This window comes from Rattus rattus, chromosome 10, assembly GCF_011064425.1.
Source record: "Rattus rattus isolate New Zealand chromosome 10, Rrattus_CSIRO_v1, whole genome shotgun sequence".
Lineage (NCBI taxonomy): Eukaryota > Metazoa > Chordata > Mammalia > Rodentia > Muridae > Rattus > Rattus rattus.
Window position 1 is genome coordinate 24166269 of NC_046163.1, and position 6631 is coordinate 24172899.

The window sequence follows — 6631 nt, forward strand, 5'->3', positions numbered from 1 at the left end:
GAAGTATAGTAAAATCTCTTTGGTTTAATAATTCAACTGAAAGTGAAATATATTCAAGCTGTCATAGGAGATATATAGTAGTATAACACAAGACGCTTAGTAAATTTTTTTTTTGCCTTATTCTTCCTTCTTCAAAATATTATTTCAAGAATTTCAGACTATTTTATTATATCCTGAAATCTTTCCCACAATGCCCCTTCTCTCCATCTGACTGTGTCTTTTTAAACAAACAATCAAGCAAACCAAACAAAACCTATTTCTAACTTGTAAAGGTAAATACATCAGTGTATGACTCTCCTTTGGTTGATCTGATCAATGACATCGCCTGTCTTCAAGAGGCCACATCCTTAAAGAACACTTACCTCTATCTCCCAAAGAAATATCATTTTAATAATAAAGTAATTACCAGAAGTAGTATCGTTCACCTCCTGTTTCCATTCTAGGATTTCGTAGCTTGAGATTGCTCAGGTCTTGTGCTGTTGTCCTAACGGTCACCTTATGTCAACAATCACTTGGACTCCATGCTACTCCCTTTTGCTCCCCATTTCCACCACCACTCTGAGCCTTAGGATGAGGGTATGACATAGATGTTCCATTTTGGGCTGAGCCTTCAGCTGCTTCTTCTCTGAATTCATCACCATTTTGCGGAATATCTGTGTTATTCATCATTTATCAATGAAGAAGCTTCTTCATGGAGAGTTTGTTTGCCAGAGTCTGCGACACTGTGGGTATTTTATGGTAAAAAAAAAAATAGCTAGGTTCTTCCCCAGAGCTTCAAGACCTATTTAACTAGGTTTTTGACTCAAATTAAATAGTGTCTTCTTGTAGTGTACTTTTAACTTCGTTAAGAAATTGGTTGTCACGCCTATAACACATTTTAGAACTCTAGAATAATTATGGACATATCTTGCCAAGCAGATTGCTTCAAAACTGCGGCACCACAGCTCAGTAACATTTACAATTAATTTTTTTCTCCGATAGCATGGGCTACTTCTGGGCTTATGTAAAATCTACCAGTAGGGTTGAAATTTCAGTTTGTATATTTGATTTATCCATGTTCTATAAATCTAAAGTATATGGTATCTCCAAAATAAGGTTTTACTTCAAGTTCTGGAGGATAAATAATAAGAGTAGTCATAATATTTAGGAGTTTATAATTTAATATCACAAACTCCAGAAGTGGTAACCCTATTTCTGCACTGATCTTAAAAATGTATTCGGATGTTGCATGTAAACAATGCATAAGTGTAAGTTGCCTGAATAAAATAGTGAGGGCACTGAATCTCTAGACTTGGAAGTTATAGTGGCTTTAGGTTATCAAGTAGGAGCTGAAAATTGATTTCAGGTTCTCCTGGTAAGAGCGCCAGTGTTTCAAATTGAACTATTTAGCCCAACACTGTATTTATTACAGCCTAGTAGGGAATTATGAGACAATCCTTCACTTAAACCTGCTTATTTATGCAGCTTTTGCAGTGGTAGTTTTCATGTGACATTTCTAAAATTTTACTGTTAATTTATCATCGCTCCTAGTTCCTTATTTCAACTGTACCCTCCCATGCCCAATTCTCTGCTTACTTTCTATTGCACCCGCTTCCCCCTTTCTCCTCTGTGCCACCATTGCATTTCCTACATCCATTTCCTGAAACCACACCTTCATGCCCCTTGTTAGTTTCTGATGTCTAGCCCAAGAGACCTACATATCTCAAGATTCAAGTTTAGACCACAAAGTACAGGAAAAAATATGACATTTTTCTTTCTGGGTCTGCTACCTTACTGGGCGCCAATTGTTTGACCATTCATTTTCCCATATTATTAATTGCATTTCTTTTTTCAGCAGTCAATAATAGTATTGTTTTAGGATATAAGTCTACATTGAAGTCCTTTATTTGGAATTGAGTTTCAGTAGGTAGAAAGTTGAGAATTTAGTTTCATTCATTTCAAAAGAGAAGTATCCAGTTTCTGACCAGTACTATTTGTCAAAGATACTCTTTTCTTCTACAATGCTTATTGTTAGCCTCTTTGAAGACCCAGCATCGTAGTAGTAGTGGATTTAAGGAAGGAGGCTCAAATTTTATTCCGTTAGATTAATGTCTTCGATGCCAGTATCACGTTGGTTTTGCTGTTGTGCTCTGTAGTATGTGTATAAAGGTGTATTACAAAAGTTTCTTCATTCCCTGTAGCTATTTTTTGGTTTTGTTGAGTAATTTATGTTGTCATATTGTATTTTTTTTCAATTTCTGTGAAGAATTGTGTTGAATTTTTGATGGAGATTGTGTCGGATCTATAGATTTGCTTTATGTAGAAATGGCCATTTTCAAGAATATCACCTTCCAGTTTGCACCCCTTCAGGTCTTTTCAGTATCTCCCACACCCAGTATCTTAGTTTCCACTGCACGATATTTCCATTCCCTGGTTCATTCCATTCTTTTCTCCAGGCTACTAAAATTAATTTTCCGATTTCACTTTTTCTTTTTGGTTTTGTTCATCTCGTTATGGTTACTGTGGAAATTAGTTACATACTGAATATAATAGAAATGTACTCTGCAGTTAGAGTGCTCCAATAAGCTCATCTTAATTGGTGGGATATTTGATAATTCCAGTGGAAATGTAGATACATTGTTTCCATTTAGTTATTTTGGGTATAACGTCTTTAAAGGTGGTCAACAAAAAGATGAACTTTGTTTTTGATTAATAATTTTATTTCATAGTTACTGTTTAATCTAATCAAGGAAATGTTACAACTTGTGTAATTTATATTTAAATTTACACTTTGAAATGTTGACCTCATTCGTAATTATGTTCAATAACGCATTATTAAAGATTTCTTTGACTAATAATAGGTTGCAGAAACGGCGTGGAAATGTGGAATAGCATTTATCTGGAACTTAAATGATTAAATACTTGCCACATTTGAATTATAATTATCCACGATTGGTTAAAAATTTCAGCTTCAGAGAAGCATATAGGAAGTGTATAAAACAAACTGAGAAAAGTTCACCTTAATTATATAGTATTGTTAATGTGGGTACCTAAGACCAATCAGAGTTTGTTAACGAATCAAAAATGGCCAATGCAAAACAAGATATAGGAATAATGCGAAGATTAATCAGGTTTAAAACACCTGAGTTTCCAGGAACAACGGAATTGGCCTCAAATTCTTCATACAAGCTACGGCATGGTTTAGTGGGTCATGTCTTGTAGTTCAAGTATTATCGCAATGACATGGAACTTGATGACGTTTTTCAGGTTTAAATGTAGTTTAGTTATTTGTTTTTATTTATTTCCAAATGGTAGCTTTTTAACTTTATGCACTCAGTTTAATTAACACCAGTACTAGATTTACATCTGGGAGTTGGTTTAATCGTCATCTGCTCACTTGTGGTCTGCTCTTTATTTAATACAGACAGTACTACAAAAGAGTTTATAATTGAAATATGGTTTGAAAGTTCATTCACGTAGATTTAAAGGATGATCATTCCTAGAGCAGCATTGCTATCAAAGTGCTTATGGACAGCTGCACCAATCTTGGACCTGAAAGAACTGATTGAAGGTAGCAGAAATTCTTGGGGGCTGATATATAATAGAGTTAACAAGGACTTCAGAGAGCTATGTTTTAGTCACACACATTCTATGAGATTTGTGTAAAATTAGGTGGATTAATCTAGAGACAATAAATATAATGGAGGATACAAAAAGAAGGAAGTCACTGGAGGATTTCCACTAATATTATCTGATATCCGTGAAATAAACAAAAGTAAGTTATACTAAACCAAATTGTCAGAAGCTAAGAGATAAGACGAAACAGTAAGTGAATTCAGAACTGGAAGGCAATGAGAGCTCGAACTAAGTGTATGTTTATGGATTTGAGAAAGTGGATACAGAAGAAATCTTATAGAAACAGAATGATGTAAATACAGTACTCATGTGAAATATTTTAAAAAAAAATTTAATTTAAATGATAAGGTGCTAAATGTTCATAGACAGGAAGATGGAGAGAATTTGGTGTTGTATAACTAGAGGTAATACAAATGGAATTTTCCAAGTTGCCACCCCTGGGGCCAGCAGCAGAGTGGAACACAAACATATGAAGAACTAATTTGATTTTCAGTTCTGAAATTTCAAAACTTTTCAGCAACCTGATACACAGGCTGTTCACTGCATTGCTGTCCCTTAAGACGAAAACTTGCAAAAGGAAATTCAAAAGGGCCAAAAAGTGGAGCAGAAACTGAGGGAAAGGCCATCCAGAGACTACCCCACCTAAGGATCTGTCACATGTGCTGACACCAAACCTAGACACTATTGTTTGATGTTACACTGTTGAAGTGGAAGTTTAGTAGCTGTCTCTTGAGAGGTTTCCAAGCAGAGCTGATCACACAGATGGGATGTAAGAATGGGCCCATTGATTGAGTACCAGAATTCCCAATGCAAACAGGCTAGAATGTAGGAGCCAAGGGGTTTGCAACCAGTTAACAAACAATGTCAACCACCCAGACCCTCCAATGTTCTCAGGGACTGAACTATCAAACGCCACAAAGAGGCACTGAGTTACCTGTGGTCTGCCATATGTAGCAGAGGGATTGCCTGACCAGCATCATACGGGAGGCACCACAGCCTGTTGAATCGTGGAGGCCTGTTAATCTAGGAGGGGGAATAATGTTGAGGAAGTGAGGGATGGCTATGGGGAGGCAATTCTACAGAGATAAAGAGGAGGATAGGTGCTTAGGAAATCAATGGAGATAACATCATATGTCAGTTTAAAAATAAACATATCAAAAAGAAAAAAGAAGGAAAAATGCGAGCAATTCCTTCTGTTTGTGGATGATTGACTGTTGAAAATGAATACATGTATGTGGCTAGGTGTGTGAAGATATACAATGGTACCAGTCTGCAGGAATAGCCATTGTTCTTTCTGTTCTAAGGGAGGCTCTGAAATTTCTTTCTGGGGTGGTCCTAATTTCTACTGCCAGAGGGCATTTGGATCATTAAAAAGACTTTCAGTGGCTTAGGAACACTTGTGATCAGTGGGTGGCAGTAAAGGTACAGTGAAGGTGTATAGACTAGTGGCCAAGGATCAATCCCTAGAACCATGCTGCTCATTAATCACCCCAGTCTGAACCAACCCATCAGAAATTGATGTTTTGAAATACAGATTCTCATCTCTATAGCTGTGATCATTCTAGATAAAATAGACATGCAAGACTGTAGCTGCCTTTGCAATTTGAGGAATGAATCCTTCAAGTTTGTCAATATCATTTATTATCACATGAGAAAATAAACCTGAATCCAAAATAACCTTCTTCATCCTTTTAAAGATGCCACTTTCTACCAGTTTGAAACTTGAATTAAAAGAGCTCGCGTAGCAGAAAGAAAACCAAACCTTTTTAACCAACATAATAAATATAATACAATTTGATAATAGAAGTTATATACTTGAATAGACACAGAAAGCATAAGTCTCGCTTTCAGTTTTCAATTTTTCTAAATTTTCTTGAGATTATATTAAAACAAAAACGTCCACCTTCCTCCCTCAAAATGTTCCCTTGTTCAACTCAAACTAATGGCATCCTTTTTCATTAATTGTTGTTATACACATAAATATATATGCATTCCAATTTAAACTGTCAACACAATATATTCAGTCTGTAAGCATTATATGTATGTTCTCAGGTTGATATTCGGCATTGATAAACCAGTTTGTGTGCCTTCCCGGATAAGAATATTTTCACTTTTAGCTTTTCTTAGTACCTGGTAGTTCTTGCAGTTGAGTTGGACATCATGGGTTTCCCCTCATCAACTTTTTAGCAGGTAGTAACCATTCTCAATTTTTTTAATCAGAGTAAAAAAAAGCCAGAATCTTGAAAAAATAAAATAGAAGACATTTATTATTTTAATGTAATGCACATTTATTGGTCACACAGTGATAATTTAATTTATAGATACATTATAACTTCTTTAGATTAAAAATAGGTTAAATATATAATTGTCTTTTCTCAACCCAAGCCAAATACAATTAAATAAACAAAATAAAAAGTTCTTCATGTCAATAGAAAGAACCCTTATTTTCTGCAATATATACTTTTGGACTGATTATGTGCAAGCAGGAATAGATTGTCAGAGTTCAACATTTAGGGCCATGTACACAACAGCATGTAGCATTACACGTCCATTGTTCTTGAAGCTTATATATGGGGAGTAATCAGTCTCATACAAATTATTCACAGTTTCTGTGTTGCCAGAGTCAGCTGACCTTCCCAGTTGGGAGGGTTGTCTAATAGAGTCCCACTGTATTTCATGACAGTACCACACTTTCTCCTTCCACTTGCCTCACCCTGTTCTTCCTGCGATGTTCCCTCAAGTCTCCAGCTAGATACCTTCTGTGTGAATCCGTTCATCTGCACTTCACCGGACAGATGAGTCTCCCCAGCAGGCCAGACTGATCCCGTAGGCAGTCTCATCTTCCTTCTGTCCTTGATACTATCTTTGAATTCCTGTCAGCAAGGAACCACTCACTTTAAGGTATTCGCCTGAAGGTCATTTAGAAGATTTAAGTAAATATTTGATTTCAGGAACCTGGGATAAGAATCCTTTTCCATAAGTGAGTATATGACTTTTAAAGCTTCATCAAAACATG